The sequence below is a fragment of the Phocoena sinus genome, chromosome 16, assembly GCF_008692025.1.
Source record: "Phocoena sinus isolate mPhoSin1 chromosome 16, mPhoSin1.pri, whole genome shotgun sequence".
Lineage (NCBI taxonomy): Eukaryota > Metazoa > Chordata > Mammalia > Artiodactyla > Phocoenidae > Phocoena > Phocoena sinus.
This window is the reverse complement of record NC_045778.1, coordinates 30,513,589-30,526,129: the sequence shown is the minus strand read 5'-3', so window position 1 is coordinate 30,526,129 and position 12,541 is coordinate 30,513,589. Positions and strand designations below refer to the sequence as shown.

At 55.4% G+C, this 12,541-nt stretch overlaps 1 protein-coding gene across 1 annotated transcript in view; it reads right to left on the bottom strand.

Annotated features, from left to right (window-relative positions):
- ZMIZ1 (zinc finger MIZ-type containing 1) overlaps window positions 1–4,708 on the bottom strand; it is a 166,013-nt gene extending 161,305 nt beyond the window's left edge. Inside the window, 1 exon segment of the mRNA XM_032607301.1 lies at window positions 4,613–4,708. The gene's annotated coding sequence lies outside the window, so the exon portion shown is untranslated.
- Between the last annotated feature and the right edge of the window lie 7,833 nt (window positions 4,709–12,541).

Sequence of the window (12,541 nt, the reverse complement as noted above, 5' to 3'; positions counted from 1 at the left end):
CAGATCAGGAGCTGCACACAGATCCAGCACCCTTGCTCTTAACCACTTCCCACCGTACCAGGGCCAGGCCCCCAGCACCGAGCAGGAGAGAAGGAGTGATGGAGAAATGGAAAGAGAAGGAAGATGGGGGAGGTGACAAGGGGAAAGAGGGCGGAAGGGAGGAGGGGAAGCAGAGAGAGGGAGACAGAGCCAGACAGAGCAGAGGGAAACAGGAAGAGGAGATGGAACGGCTGCAAGAGGAAGAAGGGAAGGAAGGAGAGGAGGTGGGAAAGATTCACAGGGAAGGGGCAGGGGACGAAGGAAGCAGGAGCAAAGGAGAAAAGACAGACAGGGGTCAGGGAGGGAGTGGACCTTGGAAAACCAAGAGACAGAGGGAAAGCAAACCTGCCCGCCCGAACATTAAATACCTAACAGGAGATGACAAATCAAATGGGAATTACCGCGGTAAAAACATAATTAGAAACTTGATTGAAGTTAAACAGAATTTACATAACACTGCAAATTAACTTTACACGGAAACTATTCACTGGGAAGGCAATGAAAAGGCATTTCATTAGTAATCTATATTTAAACAATGGGCACAATGGAGCTTTCTGATGAGGAACTTGGTGCCTTCAGCCAGAGAGAGTGCCAAAGGCGGCAGGAAAACAGAAGGGCAGTGGATGCTCCGAGAGGAAGTGGGTGGGGCCCAGGATGGGATCCCTGGGCCTGCACACGGGGTGTGGAGCTGGGTGGACACAGTGGGCCAGATCAGATTCTGGAATAGGTTCTGCCCTTGGCTTGCTGTGTGCGCCTGGGCAAGTGTCTTACATTCTCTGGGCCTCTATTTCCTCATCTATAAAATGGGGATGTTGAACAGGTGGTTTATATGAAGGTGCGTGCAAGTCTGGATATTCTAGGAGAGGCTGGGAGATGGCAGAAGGCAGCGCTGAGCGAGGGCTTGGGGTTCAGATGGACCCGGTTCAAAGCTCCACCCTGCCACTTATTAGCTGTGGCGTCACGCAAGCTTCTTCCTCTCGGGCCCTGGTTTACCCATCTGTTCAATGGAGATGTCCTGCTAGATGTCACGCAGGCAGTGGAAGGACTTAGGGAGAGATTGGGTGGGGGCTTAAAGGAAAGTGAGTCTAAAGGTACAGGATTACTTGGCCCGTCCGCCTGGCACACTAATTAGATTACCCACAGCCTCCTGCCACCGGCCTGCCACAGAGCCGTGCATAATCAGAGCGGCTTCCCATGGCTCCCCCAGTCCCCATTCTGGAGTCCGAGGCACACCTCCCGGAGGGATTCTGGGGGCCTGGCTCCATCCTATCCTCAGTACGGAGAAGTCTCCTGGGCCTTTGCCACATCCCAGGCACATCGGGCTGTGTTCGCCGGGGCAGAGGGGCTGGCCTGTGCCCCTGCAGCCTGCTGGCCGGCCACATGTTCTCCCCTCACCTCCCATCCCGCCTCACAGCCGGGTTGAACCCCTGCCCAGCCTCTGGGCAGCAGCTGCTCTCTGCAGCCTTCCCTGACCGAGCCGTGGCCATTCTCTCCACCGAGAGCTGAGCACTGAGTGCGAAACACCACAGGCGCACAAAAGGCTGACCCTTCCCCACCCAAACACGTGCGCGTTTGCCCACTAGAGGTAGTGAGTTCCTCTGCTCTAACTGAGCGTGAGCGGGCAGCTCTGACATACTCATGGTCCAGGAAGTTTCGACAGTTTCTTTTAAGATAAAGGATCCAGGTAGTGCTTAGAGATTCAATAGGAAGCTGCTGGGTGCCCTTCCCCTGCCGACAGCTCCTGAGCTGCTGCCTTGAGGCCTGTGTTTTCAGACAAGTGCTCTGGGCAAGGGGGAGGTCTCAGGGGCCCAAGAGCCCCAGAGGGACGGTGGGAGGTCAGGAGAGGTAGGCGAAGCTTCTTAAAAGAAAGTGCAAAGTGCGCAGACATCAGCTGAGACCAGGGAGTGCCAACCAGGGTGACAAGGAAGGTCCCCAGACATGGGGTCATTTATTATACAGCCCTGCCAGACACCCATGGGCCCTGGCCTCTGTGTGGCCAGGTGTACAGAGGGGAGCTTCTCTGGTCCCTTCTCCCTCTCCACCACCCCTCTCCAAATATGGCTCTGTTATTAAGGCCTCTGAGCCTCTGTTATGCTGTTCCCTCTACCGGGAGTGTCCTTTCCCCAATTTGCCAGCAAAATCTTCCTGGTTCACGAAGAGCCTGTTCCCTCAGCTCTCCTCCTTCCTCCCTGGCTGCACCTTCTCCATCTCCTTTACCGCCTCCACCCCATCTTCCCTCCCTCTAAGGGCTGGATGCCCCGTGACTCAGACACAGGCTTCTGAAGCGCTCTCTCTGCACTCACTCCCAAGATGACGTCATCAGCCTTGTGGCTTGCGACACCATTATACACAACAGCTCCCACATTTATACCTCCAGTCGGGACCCCTCTCTGCCTCTCAGACTCATATATCCAATTGCCTTCTCAACCTTTCCACTTGGATGTCTCAAATGCACCTCAAACCTAACGTGTCTAAAACACAGCTCCTTGGCTGCCTTCAGCCCTTCCTCCCGGCAGAGAAAAACAGCTACCTCTGTTCTCCCGGCGGCTCCTGTCCCAAACCCAAGAGGCTTCCTGGACTGTCCCCCCTTCCCTCATCCTCCACGTCTGATCCATCCACAAGCCTGTCTGCAAGGTCTCTGAAATACAGTCAAAGACTTTGATACTTTCCACTGCTTTCCCTGCAACCCTAGTCCAAGCCACCACCACCTTCTACCTGGATGTGGGCAACAGCTTCTCAGCCATCTCCCTGCTCTCCTCTTGTCCGACTATGTGAGCAGGTCCCCCAGGATCTCTCTGATTTCCCCTCCTACCTCCACTTCCCTCCAGCCACATGCATCCCTGCTACTTCCATGAATGGGCCAAGTGCACCTTGGTTCACTCCCTGCTTGCATTCATGTCTCTGTTCAAATGTCACCTTGTCAGAGGTCTTCCTTGACCATCCTTTGTCAAAGAACACTTTACTCATGCTGTAGTCTCTGTTTTTTTTTTTTTTTTTTTTTCTTGGCTGTGCCGCGCGGCTTACAGGATCTTAGTTCCCTAACCAGGGACTGCACCTGGGCCCTCCGCAGTGAAAGCACAGAGTCCTAACCATTAGACAGCCAGGGAAGTCCCTGTAGTCTCTGTTTCTTTAGTGCCTAATTTCCCTTCTTAAAACTTGGCACCATCTGACACGATATATCACATTTTAGGCATTCATTATCCACGTCTCCTCATGAGAATGTAAGCGCCACAGGAAAGGGAGTTTTGTCAGTTTTATTCCCTGAGGTGTCTCCAAAACATCAAGCGGTTCCCAGCAGGGAGACTTTCTCAATAAACAATTTGGGCATGAATAAATGAACAACGCCACCTCCTCTGGGAAGCACTCCCTGAATGCCTGCCTGCATTACCAGCACGTGGCCCCTCCTCCCTTCCTCATGCAGTCTCAGACACTACAGGGGCCTTGAGCACTGACCTTATGGAATTGAGCCTGGCTCTGAGATCATGTATCAACCTCCATCGCAGAGTGCACCACCTCCAGGGCAGGGCTGGATCTGATTCATCTTCAAAACCCAGCCTTTAGTGCAGGGCTGGCCTGGTATAAGAGCCAGTGTGTGTTTGATGTGTGAATTCACGAGTAAATGGACGGTTGGAAGAATGGGCAGACAAATAGATATAGACAGACGAATAAATGGATGGATGGATGAGTGAATGGAAGGATGGCTGGGTGGGAGGATGATGGATGGATGGATGGATGGGAGGATGGTTGGACAGGAGGGAGGCTGGGTGGGAGGATGGACAAATGAATAGATGAGTGGATGGATGATGGGTGGATGGATGGATGGATGGGTCCCACCATGGGCACACAATAAAGACCGGTGGTTTGTTGGGCTCAGACTTCCCTGGCCAGACCAGTGTAGTGTAGTAAAAGCACAGAGGCTGACAGAGCGAATAGGATAAAGCTGAGCTGCTGCGGTGTGGCCAGAGCTTGCTGTGTGAACCCCCGCAGGCCCATTAACTTCCCTGGGCCTTGGTCTCCCGGTCTGAAAATGTAGATGATAATTCTTGCCCAGAGCTGCCAGGGAGATCACTCTGGAGTTTCAAATCCTACCACCAAGGAGACCGCAGCCACAGCTCCAGTGAGACACATCTCCAGCCAGGGCTGCCTTGGAAAATCCTCCCTTCTCAAACCCTGTCTGGCCCTGCAGACCCTGTGGCCTTAATGCTATACCCCCAAGGGCTAGGACCCTTGGCTATGCCCCCAGAGTTCAGACTGAGCCAGGCTGCAAAGATGGCTTAACTCCAAATAACAAGGAGGCCCAAGTGATTCACAGAATCCTCGAGAACTGGAGTCAGTGGAGGACTCATTTTAGAGATGGACAAACTGAAGCCCAGAAGCATTTTGTGCTGGACACACACAAGGCATTACAGAGAAGCCCTGAAGCCCAGGGCAAGAAGGGCTGGGCGAAAAGGCTGATAACCCTTGGCTGTGGCCCTGCCCCATCACTACCGGCTGCCCCAGCTTGCACCGGCCAGGTTTCAGGTGAAGGGGGCAGTGCAGCCCAGGCATCAGGGCGTCGGGGGTCTGGGGTTACCTTTCTAGGTCTGGCAGCTGAGTGATGGACGGCGGCTCTAATCCTCACACCCCTCGCAGCATTGGTCTGATGCCAACGGGCCTCCTCCTCCTCGTCCTGGGTACGCAGGGAGAGAGACAGGACACGTGTGAGTGGCCAGGGGCACAGACGGCAGCCCACTCCCTCCCACCTCTGTCACCACCGGCGGGCTAATCTTGGAGGCCTCTTGGGCCACTTAAGCACGCCCTGGGATGCCTGATTTATCGGAGCCGGCTGTCTTCCCCACCCTGCCGTGCTCCACCTGGCAAGCCAACTCCTCCTGGTGGCATTCTGTAAAAAAAAAGTGCAATCTATGAAAGTTTTGTTTTTTCTGGGGCTCGGGGGACCTTTGTGCTGTTGTCTTTTTCTTCCTGGTGAGAAAGGTAGAAAGCCAGGGCCTTCCTGTGCGGCCCCAGGCACGGTGACAGGGAGAAGCTGTCGGGGGTATTTTTAGCCGGGCCTCTAAGCCCTCGGTGTTCTCTCTGCACCATGCCTGGCTTCGGGGAATTATCTCACACGGCCGGCCGGTTGGCAGCCACTTCCAAAGCCACTCTTTGACCCCTGCCTGGATTCTTTCCTCATTAGGAATCGTTCACCAGATCTCTGATGGGCACCTGGCGTCATTTTACGTGTGTACACCTCCTCGGAAACCCAGCTCACGGCCCGCTCATCCCCTCCTGCCTGTGGGGCTGGACGGTTCGCCTAAGACTGAGGCCCCGGGGCTTCCCTGGTGGCGCAGTGGTTGAGAAGCCGCCTGCCAATGCAGGGGACACGGGTTCGAGCGCTGGTCTGGGAAGTGCCCACATGCTGTGGAGCAACTAGGCCCGCGAGCCACAACTACTGAGCCTGCCTGCTGCAACTACTGAAGCCGGCACGCCTAGAGCCCGTGCTCTGCAACAAGAGAAGCCACTGCAATGAGAAGCCCGCGCACCTCAACAAAGAGTAGCTCCCGCTTGACGCAACCAGAGAAAACCCACGCGCAGCAGCAAAGACCCAACGCAGCCAAAAATAAATAAATTAATTAATTAATTAAATAAAAGAGACTGAGGCCCAGAGTCCTGGAGGAGGCCCAGGAACAGAGTTTACAGCAGAAAAGAGCCCCAGTGTCCTCCAAACTTCAGGCCTTCTCCTACGTCCTTCATGACCCTGGGTCCAAGCTGAGTCCTGTCCATACGATGACTTAATACATACTTGCCTCTACTTCAATGCACTTATTTTTTAGCTCTAATGAATCTGGCCTTGTCCAAAAGGAACATATCTGTGAAATCATGGGTTTGATATGCTAGTTATATATTTCTAATATACCTTAATAAATATACAACTAATGAAACAAACATCTATGTTCTTTCGGGTACTAATTCTAGAATCGTGTCACAGGTTACCAGAGTTATGTGGGCCAAGCTCTGGCAAAGTCACTATCATTTATCATCCCTCTCCTTGCACGGAAGGAGAAAGAGGCGTGGGGGAGGGGTGGTTGGCCAGAGGAGTCCAAGAATAGGTTAGCAAGTAAGGCCAAGGGAGGTAAGGGGGTCAAAAACATGGTATGCTGGAACCTCTTCCTACTGTCCTTCCCAGCACTGGGCGAGACCATCCCTTTCCCCAAATGTGAATTTTGCTGTGAGGATCTAGGTGGACGGGCACAAGGCCTTGTGAGGTATTTGGTTTCAGGATGGGATATTCCAACGGAGGGCTACAAGCTGTGCAGAGCCCCAGGGTCCAAGCAACCTCTGCTCCTCTTCCCAGCAACTTCTGAGGCCTCTGGTTCACCTTCGCCCCCTTCCACCAGGCTCCCCCAGGCTGGCGTTGGTCAGCAGGGGCTAGAAGCTTAATCCCTTCTCCAGTTAAGATTTGGAAGCACACCCTGGTGGCGCAGTGGTTGGGAGTCTGCCTGCCGATGCAGGGGACACGGGTTTGTGTCCCGGTCCGGGAAGATCCCACCTGCCGCGGAGTGGCTGGGCCCGTGAACCACGGCCGCTGAGCCTGCGCGTCCGGAGCCTGTGCTCCGCAACAGGAGAGGCCACAACAGTGAGAGGCCCGCGTACAGCAAAAAAAAAAAAAAAAAAAAAAAAAAGATTTGGAAGCACAGAGCACACCCCTGAGCCCCGCAGCCTGAGCTCTTGCTCCTCGGCTCCCGTGGGCTCTTGGGTGGCCTCTGGCACTCTCTGGGCCTGGGTCTCCCCACATGTGCCTTGAGGGATAGACCCTGGTGATCCTGGAGGCCCTGCCTCACAGCTCAGGGGCTTCACTGAGCTTCTTCATTTTCTCCAGCTCGGGGACCCCTGGCTGGGCCCCAGTCCCATGCCCCAGCTGCCCTCCCCTCCCGCCCAGAACAGGATGTGGGTGTCAGGAGGTGAAGGAGAGTGTAGGGTCGGGGTGGGGAGTGGCCTCAGGACTCAACTTCCTGCAGCCTGATCGCTTTACCACAGTCAGTTGGGCCCAGGACCGCACAGCTGTGAGTTATAAATGTCCCTGTCAGAGCCCGGGCTGGGAGGCCCTGCTGTGGGTAGAGGCGCCAGGGCCCACGGCGCCCACTCCTCTGGGGGCGTCCCCAGGCGAGGGCCCATCCTCCAGAAGGCCCTCCCCAGGCTTCTAAGCCCTCACGACCTCTGGGCTCCCTCGACCCCTCTCTGAGATGCCTGATGCGACAGGGTCTAATACCACCTCGCCTGCCCAGTCTTCACCCCTCCAGGTGCAAATCTTGTGGTTCCAGCTACCTCAAGAGCTCTCAGAGGGCAGCGGCCATCCCGGGTCTCCACCTACCTGATACTAAACCTGGGGCTTGGCACAAAGCCAGCCCCCCTGCCCCGCCCCCCGGCCACAGCCTCCAGGGCAACTGTTCCAACTCAGCAGCCTGCTTCCCACGGCCCCAACCGCCCCCTGCGCCTGCCCGCCCAGTGTGGGGGGAGGGAGGAGGTAAGGGATAAGGCTCCAGCCTGCAGTGCAGGGGCCGTCAGGCCCTGGGCACAGGCCTCTGTGCGCTGAACATCCAGGGTCTCTTTCAGGAGAGGGTCCCATTCTCCCTGCCTGCCCTCCTTGGGGCTCCCTTGACCTGGAGTGGGGGGTGTAGACCACAGTCTGGGGTGCGTACACAGCTGGCCACAGGGTAAGAAGTCAGGTCCCTCCAGCCGCAAGGCCGCATCCATCCTCCTGGGGGGCCACAAGGTGGGCAGCACAGGGCCAGGCCCCAGAAATATAATCAAGGTAACGGGAATGAGCAGGGGACGGTCCAGGTTTGCAGGACCCGAAGCTTATACTATTTTGGAGGTCCTCTTTAGAGATACATATACAATTACGGATACTTTTTTTTTTTAGCTGCACCACGCGGCTTGTGGGATCTTAGTTCCCCGACCAGGGATGGAACCCGGGCCCTGGCAGTGAAAGTGGGAGTCCTAACCACTGGACCGCCAGGGAATTCCCTACAAACACATATTCAGAATGAGAAAAGAAATAGCAAATTCCTAGAGCCTTAGGAAGCCAGGCCCCTTTAAACAATTTACCAGAAATGCTTACACAGAAATGCCCCTGATGGCAATCTGCCACCCTTCCCCAGCTAGAACCCTCCCCAGCTGCCAGCAAAACGTCCACCTTCACCCAGGCGGTGCAGGGGCGGAGCCCGGGGGCTGAAGCTGCATGAGCTTCCCATTAAGTCCACCTCTAAACAATAATAGTGCTGAAACTGATAATAGTAATGCCCAACATTAATGGGCCTTTATCTGGTACTAAGTCCTTTATGTGAGTTAACTCATTTAATCTCAACACAACCTATGAGATAGGTACTACACCATTTTAACAGAAGAGGACACAGATACAGAAAGGTTAAGAAAGCAGCCCAAGGTCACACAGCTAGGATATGAACCCAGATAACCTGGCCTTGGGGCTCTTATGAGCCCTCAACCACTCCTCTTTGCTACTGCTCTGGAGGGCCCAGGAGTTTCCCCTCCCTCAGAGGCTCCGACAGCGGCAGCGACCAAAAGGCTGACAGTTAAGCCCCCTTCTGATAAAACCATTCATTCATTCCACGCCAATGCTTACACCCAGCACCAAGATCTTGGCTGTAAACAGGGGGCTCCTGCTGGCCTCACTCGGCCCAGGGCACACTGGGGTCCTCTCTGTGGGCAGAAGTGGGCACCCAACTTGACCTTCTAGGGCCAGGGGGTGGGGAGTGCCTGAGAAATGGGTCGGCCTGTCCCCAAATAGACCCCAGCAGGGGTGGGAGGGGCAGGGTCTGTTGGAGATCACACAGCAAGCTGTCCCACCACTTCCTCATTTACAGACGAGAAAACGCTGCCTTGGAGAGGAGTGACTTTCCGCGGGTCACCCAGCAAGTGGGGACCCCACGTGAGGTTAGGGCTAGGCTCTGGAGGGGCAGGGCAGGTGGCCTGCAGCCTAGGGTGGCCGAGGCCCGGCGCTGGTGGGACAAGCTGGCCAGGAGGCAGTGGCGGGAGGAGGCCCCCTGCCTTTTGGCCTCCTGAGAGCAGCGCCTTTGTTCTCTCTTTGTTTTCCATCTGCCCGCGCCCCTGTGGCCTTCCAGGCTTCCCCCGATTGTGCACAGGGCGATAAAAGGGCAGATGAGCGGGAGATCTCTGGCGGCAGCAGGTCACCTCGCACAGACACCGTGGCGGCAGGTGGGAGGCCGAGGGCGGGGGGGCCCGGGCCAGGAATCGGGCTCACCACCAGCTACACCGAGTGCTCCTCTGAGGGGTTCTGCATGTGGCTCTCAGAATCCCTTCAGCAACCCTGGGAGAAAAGTACAGCCCAATCTACAGAGGAGGGGACTGATGCTCCAGAGAGCGGCAGCCAAGACCGGAACCCTGGCCTTGGGGATTTCCAGCGGGCCGTGCTGACCCTGGCCCTGACCTGTCTCCAAGCCCAGATGACACCTGGTCTAGTGGAAGCCGTTCTCCCTTTACGTCTAGAACTGGCTATTTTCAGACTGTCCAGGAAGAGAGAGTGGAGTAGTCAGAGAGAGAGTGATGAGACTGGGTCTCACCCACCAACGCCTGGGGAGGCGGGCTGGCCAGGGAGCCCAAGAAGTCACCCACACCTGGTCAGGTGATATGACAGGGAGCAGGGTCTGACTTCCTGGCCTCCCTGAAACAAGAGTCCCGTTTATTATTTTTTTTTTTTTTTTTTTTTTTTTTTGCGGTACGCGGGCCTCTCACTGCCGTGGCCCCTCCCATTGCGGAGCACAGGCTCCGGACGCGCAGGCTCAGCGGCCATGGCTCACGGGCCCAGCCGCTCCGCGGAATGTGGGATCCTCCCGGACCGGGGCACGAACCCATGTCCCCTGCATCAGCAGGCGGACTCTCAACCACTGCGCCACCAGGGAAGCCCCGAGAGTCCCATTTAAACTGCCTCTAGGGCAGAGGAGTCCTCTGTGGTGGGCTAATTCCCACTGACCGCAGGGCTGGGGAGAAGGGCATGATGCAGAGGTACTGTCGGCTTGGCCATGAGATGGGGCACTGGTGGCCTACAGGCCAGGGACTGGCCAACCCTGCCCTCGGGTTCCTGCTGCTGACCCCGGCCTCGCCGCTTGGCCTCTGACCTGTGTTCTCAGACCCTCCACGAGTGTGTCCCTGACTTCAGTTATTACAAACTTTAAACCACATCATGTTTCATCTACATCGTTCACATATTGTCCTTTAAATCACTTTGCTTTGAAGCAATCAACTTTCGTTTTATTTAACCTCATCTAAAGCAATATTGTCTGTGAAATCACAGGTTTGATGTACTAATAATATTTGTTCGTAATTCACATGAAAATAAACACATAATGTTAAGATTTGAGATTCAGACCCTCACATGGGTCCCGGTGGTCCGCAGCGTGCAAGGCCTGGGCTGGGAGAGTGAGCCACGGTAAATGAGGTCAGGAGGCTGGTAGGACAGAGCCCTGGCTAGATGGGGAAGTGGGAGGAGGCAGAGGTTCCCAGAAGGGCATGTGGAAGGTCTGCTTTGGGCCATGGGCTCAGACCAGACTACTTCTTTCTTCCACGTGGGCTGGACTTTGGTCCAGATATTTCTCTAGCTGCAAACAGAGCCTGCAAATTCCTCCTGACAGTAGCTCTACACAGAGGGAGCACTAGAGGAGGAGCCCAAACACCTGGGTCAGGGGTCCATCTCTATCACTGTCTGACTTGGGGACGCTGGACCTCTCTGAACCTCAGTTTCTCCATCTGTACAGAAACAGTGGATGAGCCAATGGTTCCTCCCAGCTTTATCGGTCAGACTGCAGCCCCCCCTGAACCCTGGTGATGTGTGGTGATCCATGTGACCCCTGGGCTTCAGACAGACCCTCTAACCACCTATGTGGACCTCCCTGGACTCTTTCCTCCCACACCTGATCGGGGGCCTCAAGTGGCATCTGGGATACAAAGGGGAGACAGGGCCAGCCTGTGTGACAGCTATAAAATTAGATAATCAGCTAATCACCAGCAAATTAGCATCCCATCTTTACATAGAACAAATATAGTATTTACGTAAAAGTTGTTAGGAGTTTCTCTCCTTTTAATTAGCAGAAATAAATGCAAAATGAATGGTAATTAGGCAGCTGATGGAGTCGGTAGTACAATTATGCTTGCAGCAGTGCCCCGGTCCTTAAATGCTGCGTGCTCCGAGGAATCAGAGGAGCCTATTTATATAGTTTATTTATAAAACAAAGTTAGCAGGAACAGAGGGGCGAGGCCTGGGCACTGCTGGGGGAGGGGTCGTGGCTGCAGGGGCAGGGCCCTGGGAGACGGGGCTTCTGTGCCCAGGGAATGGGGGGGATGGTGCTTAGCACTAGGCTGTGAAAGTGCACCACCATGGCCCCCACATGTCTATTTCAGGCCCCACATGTGTCGCTGGGAATGGCCTCCCTGGCAGGAAGTAGGCTAGAGCAGTGTGGAGGGGCTGGGAGCAGCTGTTCTGTGCACTCCTGTCTGTCTCTTTCCCTCCCCGGTCCCCACTTCTCTCTTCTTTGCTGGCCCTATCTCTTCACTAAGCACTTCTCTGTGCTGCACCCTGAGGCATATTCTCTATAATGCTCTCCCTTTCCTCTAGGAACTCAAGGGGAAGCAGGTCTAGGAAATAATGCACACAAACACAGTGGGTTTAAGTTCCAGATCAGTGGAGCATCCAGTGGGAGACAGAGGCAGGAGTCTTGAGAGGAGGCAGCCCAGAAGAAGAGACAAGAGTTGGGTTTTGCAGGACGCATAGGAGTTTCCTGAGAAGTTGGGAAGTAGCAGAAGGACCTGCATGTGCAAAAGCGGGAAATAAAAACAGCATTCTGCAACTGTAGCAAAGAGTGCCTCAGGGCCAGTGGAGACTGGAGAAATAAGCAGGGGCCTCATTTCGATGAGTCTTGGATGCCAGGCTAAGGGTTTGGACTTAGTCCTAGAAGCTGTGGAAAGGTCTGAATCGAGGAAGTCGGGCAGCCCCTTCCCACTCACAGTTTTTTTCTGAGCATCCCCTCCCCCACCCCAGAGCCAGGGGGAGGGCCAGGTCGACAGGCCATTAGAGGCAGCTGGTCCAGCTCAGCAGAGCGAGCATGGAGCAGGAGGCTAACCTGATTAGGAGGGACAGGAGGTTTGTCTGCAGGGAGGAAGGGAGGGAGGGTGACAGCTCTGAGGGCCAAGGGAAGGGGGGCACGCTGGGCCACTCTTGGGTCTCCTGAGTGAGGGGCCTGTCTTCCCCTACAACAGAGCCCCTGCCCTGCCCCCAACCCTAACTGCTGGGGGGGAGGGGAGCCAGCACTGCCTGAGAGGCCTTGCCCCCCACCTGGGGTTCAAACCCCAGCTCCACCACTGCCTTGCGCTGTGACCTTGAAGAGCCATTCCCAACTCTGGGCCAAATCTTTGTCTCCAAAACAAAGGCCTGAACTAGACTCAGGAAGAAGCAGTGGCCAGTCCAGCTCACAGCCCCATCCTGGAGAAT